Here is a 13,938-nt window from a genome sequence, read left to right on the forward strand (position 1 = left end):
CTCGACTTGTAATTTTGTGATACGAAATCCAGCATATAGATCTCATTTGCTGTGACATACTGTGTTTTTGTGTCAGTAAAATAATAATAATAATATAAATAATAATGAGGATTTAAAAATAGAACTGCAAGGACTCTGGCACAAGCCAGTAAAGGTGGTCCCAGTGGTGATCGGCACACTGGGTGCAGTGCCTACAGACCTTGGCCTTCACTTAAAAACAGCGCTGACAAAATTACCATCTGTCAGCTGCAAAAGGCCATCTTACTGGGATCTGCACGCATTATTCGCCGATACATCACACAGTCCTAGACACTTGGGAAGTGTCCGACGTGTGATCGTATACAACAGCCAGCATATGATCTTGTTTGCTGTGTACTAATCTTGTTGTATATCAAATAATAATAATAAAAGAATAACTCAATTTCTATACCACCACCATCTCCCAAAAGGGACTTGGGGCAGCTTACAACACAGCACATAATAGTGCCATAAAACACATAAAATACATAAACATTTCTAACAATAACGATATAATTTACAAAAGACAGCATTTACAGAAAATAGGGGGGGGGGGGACAAAACAAACACAACTCAATATAAATAAAACACTCAAATCAAATTTATTTAAATGTATTTATATCCTGCCCTTCTCACCCCGAAATAGACTCAGAGCAATGTTACAGCAACAATTCAATGCCATATGAACAGACATATAATAAAATAAACCAGTAAAGGTGGTCCCAGTGGTGATCAGCACACTGGGTGCTGTGCCGAAAGATCTGCACACATTATTCACCAATACATCACACAGTCCTAGACACTTGGGAAGTGTCTGACCTGTGATCCAATACAACAGCCAGCATAGTGATCTTGTTTGCTGTGTACTAATCTTGTTGTGTATCAAATAACAATAATAGATTTATTGGTTATCCACCACTTTTTAAGGTGAGGTACATCACAGCCCAAACACCTAAAGATATAGACCATACATACGTTAAATGTCATAAGATTAAAACACATTGAAATCATTTCTACTAATAAAGTATTCATGTTTAAATTGATAATAAAATGATCAGTATTATTATTATTAAAATACATAATACATTTTGTTGGTTTCTCGCCTTCTTCAGGTGGGGTACGTCACAGTTTGAACACATAAAGACATAGTAGATCATTCACCCATAGATTAAAAGGCATAAGATTAAAACACATTGAAATAATTTGTACTAATAAAGTGTAAATGTAAATAATAATACAAAATAATAATAATAATAATAATAATAATAATAATAATAATAATAATAATATAATATTTGTATGGGCTGGGCTTTAGCACAGCTGGTAAATCACCAGAAATGATAAGATCTACCAAATGAAAGGTTGCCAGTTCAAAGCCCCAGATTGGTGTGAGCACCCAACTGTCAGCCCAGTTTACTGTTTACCTAAGCAGTTCGAAAACAGCTTGAGCTGTGAATAAAGAAATTAGGTACTGCCAAAAAAAAAAAAAACACCCCAAAATGGGGGGTATTTTACGACAGCTTAAAGAAAAAGATCAAAAGGAAGGAGGAAGTCCTGATGGCTCCTAGGCAGAGGATGAAGTGACAACATCCCCCGTGGCTGGATTCGAGCACAACCTCCAAGGCACCAAAAAGCTGGACATCAATACAACATACCTCCTTTCTGTTCTGTCTGTCTCTGTCCTGTCTATCCAAAACAGCACTGAATGTTTGTCGTGTGATCCGCCCTTAGTCCCCTTGGGGAGATAGGGTGGAATATAAATAAAATGTTATTGTTATCATTAAATTTTATTGGTTCCCTCCCTTTCCTCAAGGATCCAGGTGGGGTACAACACAGTTCATATATATAGATAAAAACATAGACATATATGAAACATATATTAAAAAGCGTATGATTAAAACAATTTATTTGTTATCTGCCTCTCCTCAAGGCTCTAGTTGTAGTTTGGTGAGTCACCAGCTCTCTTTGACAGAGAAGCCTGAAGTTCTTGAAAAACTACACCTCCAGGACTCCATAGCATTTGAGCCATGGCAGTGAGAGTGGTGTCAAACTGCATTCATTCTACAGTGTCAATGCACCCCAAGAGAAAGCTTGAAAAAGCTAGGCTGGCTGGGAAGAATTTGATTTTTTCCAGCTCTGCAATTCAGAGTGATATCAAACTGCAATAATACTATAGCGTAGATGCACCCTTGCGGATTCTTCTTTCCAGCTATCCTAGCTTGTGATAACCTAATCGTGCTTGAGAGACCCAGAGTTCACTGGCCAGTGGCAGGTTAGTTTTGTGTACAAAAGTTCTGTATGTGCAGGTGGGGCTGTAGAAGGCTATTGATCTATTGATCCGGATGTGTGTCATTGCAGGCCCAATACTTATGCTGATTGTGGATGATAGGAGTTGTAAGAGTTGCCCTAAGCATTGGTGGCAAGTTGGTTATATATAGACAGTGACAGACTGGTTTGAGAACAAAGCTGCAAGCAGACGCAGACTCCACATTTATGGGTTTGACTTTTACAGCCTTGAGTATTGACCAATTTGATTTAAAATGTTCTCACCTGGACAACTTCCTCTGGTCATGCTGGAGGGCCTAGAGATTTTGAAAAAGAACATTTTTCTAGGGATCTCTAGGTCCTCCAATGTGATTCTGTACTCAAGCTTCCAAGTGGAAGTTGACCATGCTAGAATACCTAAAAATTCCTAGAGAGGTGTTCTCTCAAGTTAAAAAAGCATTTTTAAATCACGTTTTTTTCACTTTCTTGTAGATCCTGTGCCCGTAATTCCACTGAATGTGAAAGGCTGACTATTACTAAAGAATTAGCCTTCCTGAATATGTGGGACATGCTTTTGAGTCAACACACATTTTGAATGAAGGCAAGCTACAAATTATCTCTCCTAAAAGAAGGAGGATGTTGCAAGTTGTTTCCAACCCAGGGAAACCATAAGGTTTGCTTGGCCAGATTTGTTCAAAGGGAGGCTGAGAGAGTATCACTTGCCCAAGATCCTGCAGTGGGTTTCTATGGCTGAACACAGATTCGAACTCTGGTCTCCAGAGTTGTTGACCCACATTCAAAATGCTGCATCGTGTGGATTATGGCATTGCTTCTCTTCAAATGACAGAGCACTCTGTATCTTGAGACAGTGAATTCCTCAGAGGGTGGCTCTTGTTCTTACGCAATGTAAGGAAGTCAAGGATTGGGGATTCATTCAGTTTTAATGAAGGGAAAGCATGTGTCTGCTATGAGACTTGTTAACATGGATATAATTATGTTATGAGGAGCCCCCGGTGGCGCATTGGGTTAAACCACTGAACTGCTAAACTTGTTGACCGAAAGGTCGCAGGTTTGAATCTGGGGAGCGATTTGAGCTTCCACAGTCAGCCCCAGCTTCTGTCAACCTAGCAGTTTGAAAACATGCAAATGTGAATAGATCAATAGGTACCACTCCAGCAGGAAGGTAACGGCGCTCCATGCAGTCATGCCGGCCAACTCCAGCTCTTCGGCTTAGAAATGGAGATGAGCACCAACCCCCAAAGTTGGACACGACTGGACTTAATGTCAGGGGAAAACCTTTACCTTTACTAATTATGTTATGTAGTGGGCGTTATTCTTTCTGTTGGGGTAGCAGAAATTGTTGAGCTGGGGTACATGTATTGGGGCACTGAAATATATAGCAGGGGGACAGTTAGATTTTCATAGCCATAAATGGTGCAGAAATTTAAATACCTTATAAAACAAATCACTTAAAACTGCTTATTTCTAGGAGGAGTAAGAAGTTGAGTAGAAAAGTCCCAGGTACTTGTGCAAATCAATTTCCTTTTTATTTAGCTTATAAGATAGACTTGGTAAACATTTAACTATGTGCATAATAGTTTTTTACTACTTTTTAACATTTGGAAATTCAGGAAGTTATGTGATTTTAAACCTGGTGGCCCACATAATATGCCATCTCATTGGTTTCTTGACTTCTTTTATAAATAATAACATATTGCTTCCATTTGATTTATTGTATTCTGTTACATTTGGAACTAAGTGCTACTGAAGCAGGCTTTTTCTTTCCCCAAGCAATTGCTCAGAGGCTCAGCCAAAATGCTCCGTTTTAGTTCAAATTGCGGACGCAGATGAGTCAGGAAAGGCAGCCAACTGGGTTCAACAAGAATATCATAGTTTATTTATAGCAGCTGCTAGTGGCTTTTCGACACAACATGGCGTCTCTGGAAAAGCCCCCGAGCATCAAAGGTAGTGTTCCTTTTATACATCAAAAGGGGTTCGGCTTTAAGAGCCGCCCCGAAGATTAAATCATTGGTTAAAAAAGCTGTCAATATTATAATTAATATTAAGCAATTAGCTCATATATTTTTAAGTTTCGCTTCGCAATAAGCAAGCCCCTTCTTGGAAACATCTCAAGATGCCGACAGCTGAAAACATCTGCTGATCTTGGCAAGTTCTAACTTTAGCCTTGGCTATTTCCTTTTTGCAAAGTTGGCAAGTCTCATGACCGATTTTTCACCCTTTCACAAAAAAAAACTCATCTTTAGTCTGTCTTTGTCTCCCATATATGGTCAAGTCCATCCGTTCTCTTTCTACATGCAAACCCCGGCAGCTTTAGTAAAACTAAGCTGTGCTTTTTACCTTTTCTATAGCTGTACCTTTCTGCCTTATTCCCTCATGTTTTTGTTTTGCGAAGCGGTTTACAAAAGCAAGAGCAAATCAACTAGGGTTAGATATTACGGATCTCTCCAATTATGCCTTTTAATGAGAGCTATCTTTTCTATCGAAGCTGTCTGATGCATATATCTCTGGCAAACTTGAAGCAAAATTGGAAAACAGCACATTAGCAATAAAAAGACAAAACCGCATAGCATAATCACAAGTATTATTTCTCTAAGCCATGATGCTGAAGGAAGCAGAGATGTTAACCATGAGAAAGGTTGCCATCCATCTTCCTTTACGTTATGATTTATTAACTCTTGCAATTTTTCCAAATCATCTTCAATTGTTTGGTTCAGATTATGAAATTGGACCACGCACTGGCCCTTTATTATAGAACAGAATCCTCCTTTTGTTGCCAACAAATAATCTAGGGCTAGCTTGTGTTGCATTGCCATTTGGCTTAGTTCTTCAATTTCTGATTGTAATTGTCTAACTATTTTTCCTGTGGCATTTATGCTTTTCTCTAATCTACATGTGAGTCCCATGATACTCTTTCTGTTTTCTTGGGCCATTATTCCAGGATAGGACCCGAGGGTTAGGAGCCCTGTTATTAATCCTCCTCCTATCCTTGAGCCTCCAGTTTCGGACAGTTGTGAGTCTATAATCACTTCGTCTGAGCACTCAGGTCCTAAGGGTGCTATGGCTTTCAAAGATCTCTGAAGCCTCCTAGGGTGTTTAAGGACTCGTACAGGGAATGTCAGGTATCCTACCCCAACACACTGGTTTCTTCCTGGATGAAAATTGGTTGCCCATTTATCAAAGAAAAACCACATATTGGGATCTCTAATATGCCATCCTGAACAAATACTGCCTCCATTTCTCAGGGATGTGTAATTTGACTCAAACAGTGGGTACTCAGGGTACAGTTCCTTCCAGTCCGTGTCGGCCAGATTTTGTTTGTTAACATATGTAGAGTTATAGGTTCCATACAAATAAAACTTGTCCTGACAGTGAGTGTAATTTGTCAACCTTGTTAGGAAGGCTTTTCTGTGCTCCCAGCCTTTCCATTTTTGATTCCATGTACCCTTGTTTGCACAACAAAAACACATTCCTCTCGTGGTGGCAGTATATCTTATTCGTCTAAATTTAATGTGTTTTAATCCATCGGGGACCTGAGAAAATATGGTGGGATTTTGAATAGTTCCTTGTAACCCCCCGAGCACCACCTGGGGGTCAGCTATTAGGGTAGGGAGGAAAGAGAAGTCACCTACTTTCTCTGGATGTTCATATAGGAGTGCCACATCTTTTCCATGCTGATCAAACATGAATCTAGCATGCTCTTTTAGCCAATTTCCCTGTATCATAGTGATCATGTTTATAAGCATCATATATCCAAAAACCGTTCGAACTCCTATTGGTTTTCTAGGGTATCTTTCCCTCCTCCCCATTATAATCTCTATCCACCACTTCCAAGATAGGGCTTTCGTTGGGCCACACTGCGTCATACTTGACCTGCGACGATCTGTTGTTCCCGAAGAGGTCAGCTTCATGGCCTTGTTGACCCCTCAGGGAGTTGCCGGACGATCCTGAGTCTCAGGTCACTCTGATCTGCCTTTTTTATCTCCCACATGGGGGGTGCCAGCTTGGCACGGGTGTAATGTATCCAAGGTTTAACTTCCTTCACTTTAATGGCAGTAGGGGTTGATATCAGCACAGTATAGGGCCCTCTCCACTTAGGTCCTAGTGGGTCAATCTTCCACTCTTTCACAAGCACCTCGTCACCTGGCGAGAAACAATGCAAAGGTGTGGTAGGATAGGGTGGATTTAACTCTGAAGTATATTGTGCAATTTGTTTTATCTGTCCAGCCAGGGCTTGCACTTGTTGAATGGTTTGTTTATCTCCAATCACATGTTGGTCTCCCCCTTTGTCCAGTATCGACCTCAAATTTAATGGTGGTCTGCCATATAGTCTCTCATAGGGGGTCAGACCTGTTCTTTTGTGAGGGGTACACCTTACTCTCAATAGTACCATGGGCAGTATTACAGTCCAACCCAGCCCTGTCTCTTGACAGATTTTTGACATAGCAGTCTTTAGAGTCCGATTCATTCTCTCAACTTTAGCTGAGGACTGGGGCCTATAAGCGCAATGCAATTTCCATTTTGTGCCCAATATTTGACACAGTCCTTGAATCACCTTGTGTACATAAGCTGGACCGTTGTCAGACCCTATTTCTAATGGTATTCCAAATCTGGGGATTATGTCCTTCAAAAGTGCTCTTGAAACTTCTACTGCCTTTTCAGTTCGGGTTGGGTATGCCTCTACCCACCCGGTGTAGGTGTCCACAAAAACAAGCAAATATTTGTAGCCCTTTTGCGGGGGCATCTCAGTAAAATCAGTCAAAATTGCCTCGAATGGGACGTTGCCTATGTGTTGAATTCCTGGTGGCTTTAAGGGTCCTTCTCGAGGATTATTCTTGGCGCATGTCCAGCATCGGTGTGCTGCTGCTGCTGTTAGGCTATGGAGTCCATCAATGTACATTTGCCGTTCTAGCAGCTTAGCTAAGGCTGTCTTACCCAGGTGTGTGTTGGAGTGCATATGTCGGACTATGTGCCACGCCATATCCTTAGGGACATAAACGCGGTTATCTGGCATCACAATGACCTCTCCCTTCCATTCTCCTTTTCCCCCCAAAGCCCAATTCTCCTCTTCTTTTGTGTATGTAAACTTTTCTAATGGGGGATCTCTTATTACCGTCACAGCCAACAGGTGCTGCTTATTGTGGGGGTGCTTAGCTGCCTCTCTTGCGGCCAAATCAGCTAGTCTATTACCCTGTGTCACTGGGTCTTCTCCCCTTTGGTGTCCTTTGCAATGCATTACAGCCACTTTGTCCGGGTCCCATACCGCCTCCAGGAGGGCCACAATCTCAGCTGCATTTTTAACGCCCTTCCCAGCCGACGTAAGGAGTCCCCGCTCCTTGTACAAAGCTCCATGGGCATGGAGCGTAGTAAAGGCGTACTTTGAGTCCGTGTAGACATTGACCCGTTTTCCCTTTGCCAACTGCAGTGCTCTGGTGAGGGCTATCAATTCAGCCCGTTGAGCGGAGGTTCCCGGGGGGAGCGACTCTGCTTCCAGAATCTCTCCCCCCCCCTGTACCACCGCATATCCTGTACGCCTCTCACCGTTCTCCATGAAGCTACTGCCATCCGTGAACAGGGTCATGTCTGCCTTGGACATTGGTACGTCCTTTAAGTCAGGTCGGCTGGAATATACCTGTTCCATCACCTGAATGCACTGGTGGACTGTTTCCTCTCCTGGGGCAGGCAACAAGGTGGCCGGATTTAAGGTGGCACAAATTTCTAGGGTCACCATCGGGTTATCACACAACACCCCCTCATATTTTGTCAGTCTCTCATTTGTGAGCCAGCGCGGTCCCTTGGTGTCTAACAGCGCCTTTACATGGTGTGGTACTTTGACGGCCAGTGGCTGTCCTATGGTCAATTTACTTGCTTCTTTTATCAAATCTACTGCTGCTGCCACTGCACGAAGACAGGGCGGCATTCCCTGTGCTACCGTGTCTAACTGTTTTGACAGATAAGCCACTGGTCTCTGCCATGATCCTAATGTCTGGGTAAGCACCCCTATAGCCACTCCTTCTTTTTCAGACACGAACAAGTCGAACGGTTTTTCCAAGTCTGGGAGCCCGAGCCTCCATTCCTCTTCCATGGGTATTGTCAATTTCATTTGGCCATTGTCTAAAAATTGGATTTGTGCTCTTAATTTTGACAAAATGTCTCTTCCTAATAATGACACTGGGCAATCAGAGTGATATAATAATTTATGACTCACATTATGGCCTGCCAGATTACATGTCCGTTCCTGTAGAAAAGGGCATTTCTGAATTTTTCCTGACAGCCCCACCACTTTGGTGACTTCTGTGCTGGTAGGACCAATAAGTTTGTTCACCACTGATCGTTCTGCCCCAGTGTCTACTAAAAAGTCAACTTGCTGGTCCCCTACTTCCATAGTGACCATCGGCTCCCCGGGGTCCAGCAAAACGAGAGCCTGGTCGGTTCATTCCTCTTCCTCCGCATCCTCCCATTCTTCTTCTGCTATTGCAGCCACTACTGCTTCCCTCTTCTGGTGTGGAGTGTAGCCTCCACTGCCTCTTCCACATCCTCTATCTCTTTCTCTGCCTCTGTCTTGACCTCGTCCTTCGCCTCCTTCTTCTCCTGACACCTTCTCTGTACATTCTCTCTTTTAGTGCCCATAGCCACTGTTAGCGGGGGCGCATTGGGAATTGCATATCGCTGCCCCCGGCAACTATGTTCTTCCGCCGGCTCTTCTTCCTGGGCAAGGACCTTAACCTTGACTTTCCTTTCTTTCTTCCTTATCATCATATACTGTATTTCTTTACACTTCCGGACCCAATCAGGATTTTGGGTCACCACGTTGTCCCAGGCATCAATATAAGTATATTGATCCAGATGATGGTTAGCACAAAATTTTTCTACCTGCCTAATCTTCTTTAGGTCTCACGACCCCTCTGCAGGCCACCCAAAAGGAAAGGTGGGCCATTCTCCTGTGCACAGATTCCTTAATCTGTAGTCCTTAAAATCTCCTGGATCTCCCTGACTCGATGCAGCTACAAACTTGTCAAAGTTGTCTAGCATACACTGAAGCGGAGACACTGTCTTTGAGTTCCTCCCACCCATGGCCTCTAGTGGGGAGCAAACCTTGACCTAGACGCCCGGACACTCGACGGCACGTTTTAGGAACTGCAAGGTTTGGCCCGTCCTCCCACTACCCCACGGGATACTTAGTGGTCCCCCTTCCCCCAGCGCTGGTGTGTGTTACCTAGTGTCTTACTTGACCACTTATACTTGCCGGGTCTCTGTAGACGTTGGAACAACCTTCGTCCCCCGGACTTTCCTCCTTTTGGATCCTTCTTATCACTCCTCCACTCCCAGTTGATTTCTTGAGAACCCGAAGAGTTGCGATTTACCTTGATCAAGCACCACTGACAGAAGAGGGGAGTGTCGCAGCCGGCTATTAGTCGGGGGCCCCCTTTGTCTCGGCTAACGGCAATCGCCTCTCGCGTCCCTGATGCTGACCAAAAATCGTCTTGCCAACAAGATCCGTCTCCCCCGACTCCGGCCCGTCTGAATCAAATCTCGGTGGAACCTCCAAAAATGAAGCAGGCTTTTTCTTTCCCCAAGCAATTGCTCAGAGGCTCAGCCAAAATGCTCCGTTTTAGTTCAAATTGCGGACGCAGATGAGTCAGGAAAGGCAGCCAACTGGGTTCAACAAGAATATCATAGTTTATTTATAGCAGCTGCTAGTGGCTTTTCGACACAACATGGCGTCTCTGGAAAAGCCCCCGAGCATCAAAGGTAGTGTTCCTTTTATACATCAAAAGGGGTTCGGCTTTAAGAGCCGCCCCGAAGATTAAATCATTGGTTAAAAAAGCTGTCAATATTATAATTAATATTAAGCAATTAGCTCATATATTTTTAAGTTTCGCTTCGCAATAAGCAAGCCCCTTCTTGGAAACATCTCAAGATGCCGACAGCTGAAAACATCTGCTGATCTTGGCAAGTTCTAACTTTAGCCTTGGCTATTTCCTTTTTGCAAAGTTGGCAAGTCTCATGACCGATTTTTCACCCTTTCACAAAAAAAAACTCATCTTTAGTCTGTCTTTGTCTCCCATATATGGTCAAGTCCATCCGTTCTCTTTCTACATGCAAACCCCGGCAGCTTTAGTAAAACTAAGCTGTGCTTTTTACCTTTTCTATAGCTGTACCTTTCTGCCTTACTACTTGCAGATTGATTACAGTCCTTGGTGATGTTTTCTTCAGCAGGAATTGTAGGCCATATTGTGCCAACAGATGTGGGGTGCATATTGCAAACTCTATTTATGATCCCACAACTCTGACTCACAATGTTATGTTCTCTGTCTGCATTTAGACAGGAACATGTGGCATTTTCAGTGGCATGCCAAGTGTAGCCATGCTGGATAAAGACCACATTTAGAAGTTTCCCAACTGCTAGGAAAAGGAAATAGTCTCTGGTCTAGGATTCTCATTATTGCCAGCCATCCCTCTCTTATAACTTTCTCCCTCTCCAGCATATTAAATGCAGAACTATAACAGGTAAAGAAGTTGCTTTACTTTTATTGTCCTACATGGGAAAAAACAGAGCATCAGCTACCTATCTTTAGCATCAGCTGCTAAAGGCTAAGCAGTCTTATCATAAAAAGTTCCCAATCATGTTTAGTAGAAAAATTGTATCTAATCAGTTATTTTCTCAGTTACACATACATTAAATCATAATTATATTATTCAATCATAACTTTTTTTAACAGATAAAACTCTAATTTGCAACATTGGGCTGTGCGTCACTCCCCCCCCCCCCCCCCATTATCATCCTATCAATTAGACAAAATAAATTATTCAGTTACTTTACTACTTTAGAAAAATTTGAATAGTTAATATGATCTTATAATAATCATTATTATAATTTTACATATGTGGAACACATAATGTAAATTCTATTCAAAGTTACACATATCTGATTAAGTGACATTCTAAAAAAGTAATGATTACATGCTCTGCGTAGGGCACAGCTGATCCTTACTATTGCTACCTTCGAATGTTAGCTGTCCTGCACTAAACATCAATGCAGCTTTGCAGGAATACCTTGAATCATTGTGTAGCTCTTATTGTTAGCTGCTGACAAGTAGACTTCGATTTACGATGAGCCCATGAAAGACTACGACTTATGGCGGCCCCATGAATGAGAGACCTCCAAGCCATCAACCGTCTTGTAGATTCAGAGCCGTGGCTTCTTTGACTGAGTCTAACCATCGAGAATGTGGCTTTCCTCTTTTCCTACTGCCTTCTTCCCTACCAAGCATTACTGTCTCTTTAGTCTGAGCCCTGACACTTCCACAATGGAGGACCTGCTTATAACGACACTAGAGGCACCCCAAGTGGCCAGCAATGGTCAAAGGACATTTAATATATTGCCAAGTTTTTAAACTTTGTGTTTTTAAAATACATTACAACTGTACCCTTGGTTTGCTTCTGATATGATAAATAAATAAATAAATAAATAAATAGTGAGTGATGTCTTGTAATGTGGCTGAAGTTCAACCGTCTCAGTAGTCTTGGTTTCCTAGGAGAGGTTCAGACTTGATTTGTTCTAGAACACATTTGTCTTTTCAGCAATTCATGGTATCCATACTCATCTCCAGCACTATACTTGTTAGGCATTTAATAATGCCTCCTCTGTAAGCCGCCCTGAGTCCCCCCCGGGGTGAGAAGGGCGGGGTATAAGTAAATGAAATAAATAAATAAATAAATACTTCAAATGAATTGGTTGCTTCTTATCCTCTTTCCTCACTGTCCAGATTTCACAACCATGCATAGAAATTGGAAATAAGATGGCATTTATTTATTTAATTAATTATTTCATATACTCGTACCCCGCCCTTCTCACCCCTGAAGGGGGACTCAGGCCAGCTTCACAGCATGGAGAATCCTAACTTTAGAATTCAATTATTTATTGTTGTACTTCAGAATCTTGATTGTTTTGCTCATTACTGCCCTGTCAATTCCTCTAGACTTCTGATTTCTTAACTTCAATCTCTATTTAAGGGTTGGACCAAGGTATGGCAAATCTTGAACTTTTTCAATGTCCATTTTAAAGTTTTGGAAATCTGTGGTCATTATTTCTGTTTTCTTAATATTCAAATGTAAACCTCCCTTTACACTTTCTTCAATTTCTTTAATAACTGTTTCTGCTAGTAGCATGCAATCATCTGCATATCTTAAATGAAATTATATGATCCTGCCTCCAATTTTCATGTCTAGTCCTGTGTTATGTTTGATATGATCAGCATATAAATTAAAACAAATGGAGTGATACAATAAGGCTTTGCCTGACACACTTGCCAATTCAAAGTCATTTTGTTTCTCCATCTTCTCCATATCTCTTATATGACATGTAAAAAGATATAAAGTGAAATGGGTGAGACACTAAATGGCTTCACACTTTAGGAAAGCAATTGCATTTACTACAGTTATATTAGCATTACACAATTGTGTTCCCTGCAGTTAACACATCAAACAGGAGAGGACAACTGCCTCTGGCTGGTAGCATTAAGAAATTGTAGTCCAACATGTAACTTTTCCAAGCTCTGTAAAGACACATTTGAAGGACTTCCAGAAAGTAATAAGCTGTGTCATCAACTTCACAGCCAACTAAAGATTATGAAATATTACTGGCATAGTTGGCCAGACATCTTTTAATTAAGAAGCTGAACCCTCATTTGGATTTTCACAGGCTTTCTGAGTATGCTTTGTTTGTCAGCTACTACAACAAACCAGGGTGTAACTCCATTGTAATCAGTAGGTCATTTCAGCTATGTGTGGGTTTTCAGTAATAACATCTTTATTGATTTGCCCAAGAAAATATGTTCTATTTAGACCTTTTCTGATTATAACTATGTGGTATAAAGTAGATACTAAAATTTTGAGTAAGATGAGTAGCTAGGTTGGACTGCTGCAGCAAAACCATCAGAGAATCTTGTGGCATTTTAAAGACTAACACAATTCTTTGGGGATAAATTCTTGTTGATCCTGACACACAACATCTGATGAAATAAGGCAGAATTCACAAATGTTTATAAACCTTTAAAATTTACACAAGACTTCCAGTGCACATTGGTGCACTTACTGTATTGATGGTAGAATTCAGAACTGATCCATCATTTTAGCAACAGAGCTGTATTTAAGTTCTTATTGAGAAGAGTCATAGATCTATAGAGCAGGAAGAGATCAAAAAGCTATTAGTTGCCTGATATGCAGGAACACAAAATCAAAACACTCCCAACAGATGAGCATCCCAGCCTCTACTGAAAAACCTTCAGGGAAGGAGTCTCCACAAGACTCTGAGGTAGCATATTCCTTTTGGAAATAGCCACCTTCTTCAAGCCTCCACTAGTTATTTCTTACGTATATAATTGCTTATTGTATTGCATATGTGTGTTTTGGTTTGCAGTTTTCTTCAACTTTTTGTTGTGGGAGGGGCTGTAGACCATGTGATAACATCTGGGCTTGTTCAGGACTCAGACTCCATTTTAGAAACAGTATGCCTCAGACTTCAGCAGAAACACTTGCTTCCAACAGACAAGAGTTTTTTCTCCCACCCTGGACATTCCACAGATATATAAACCCCACTTGTCTTGATTCCAACAAACCTCACAACCTCTGAAG

The sequence above is a fragment of the Anolis sagrei genome, chromosome 1, assembly GCF_037176765.1.
Source record: "Anolis sagrei isolate rAnoSag1 chromosome 1, rAnoSag1.mat, whole genome shotgun sequence".
NCBI classification, from domain to species: Eukaryota; Metazoa; Chordata; class Lepidosauria; order Squamata; family Dactyloidae; genus Anolis; species Anolis sagrei.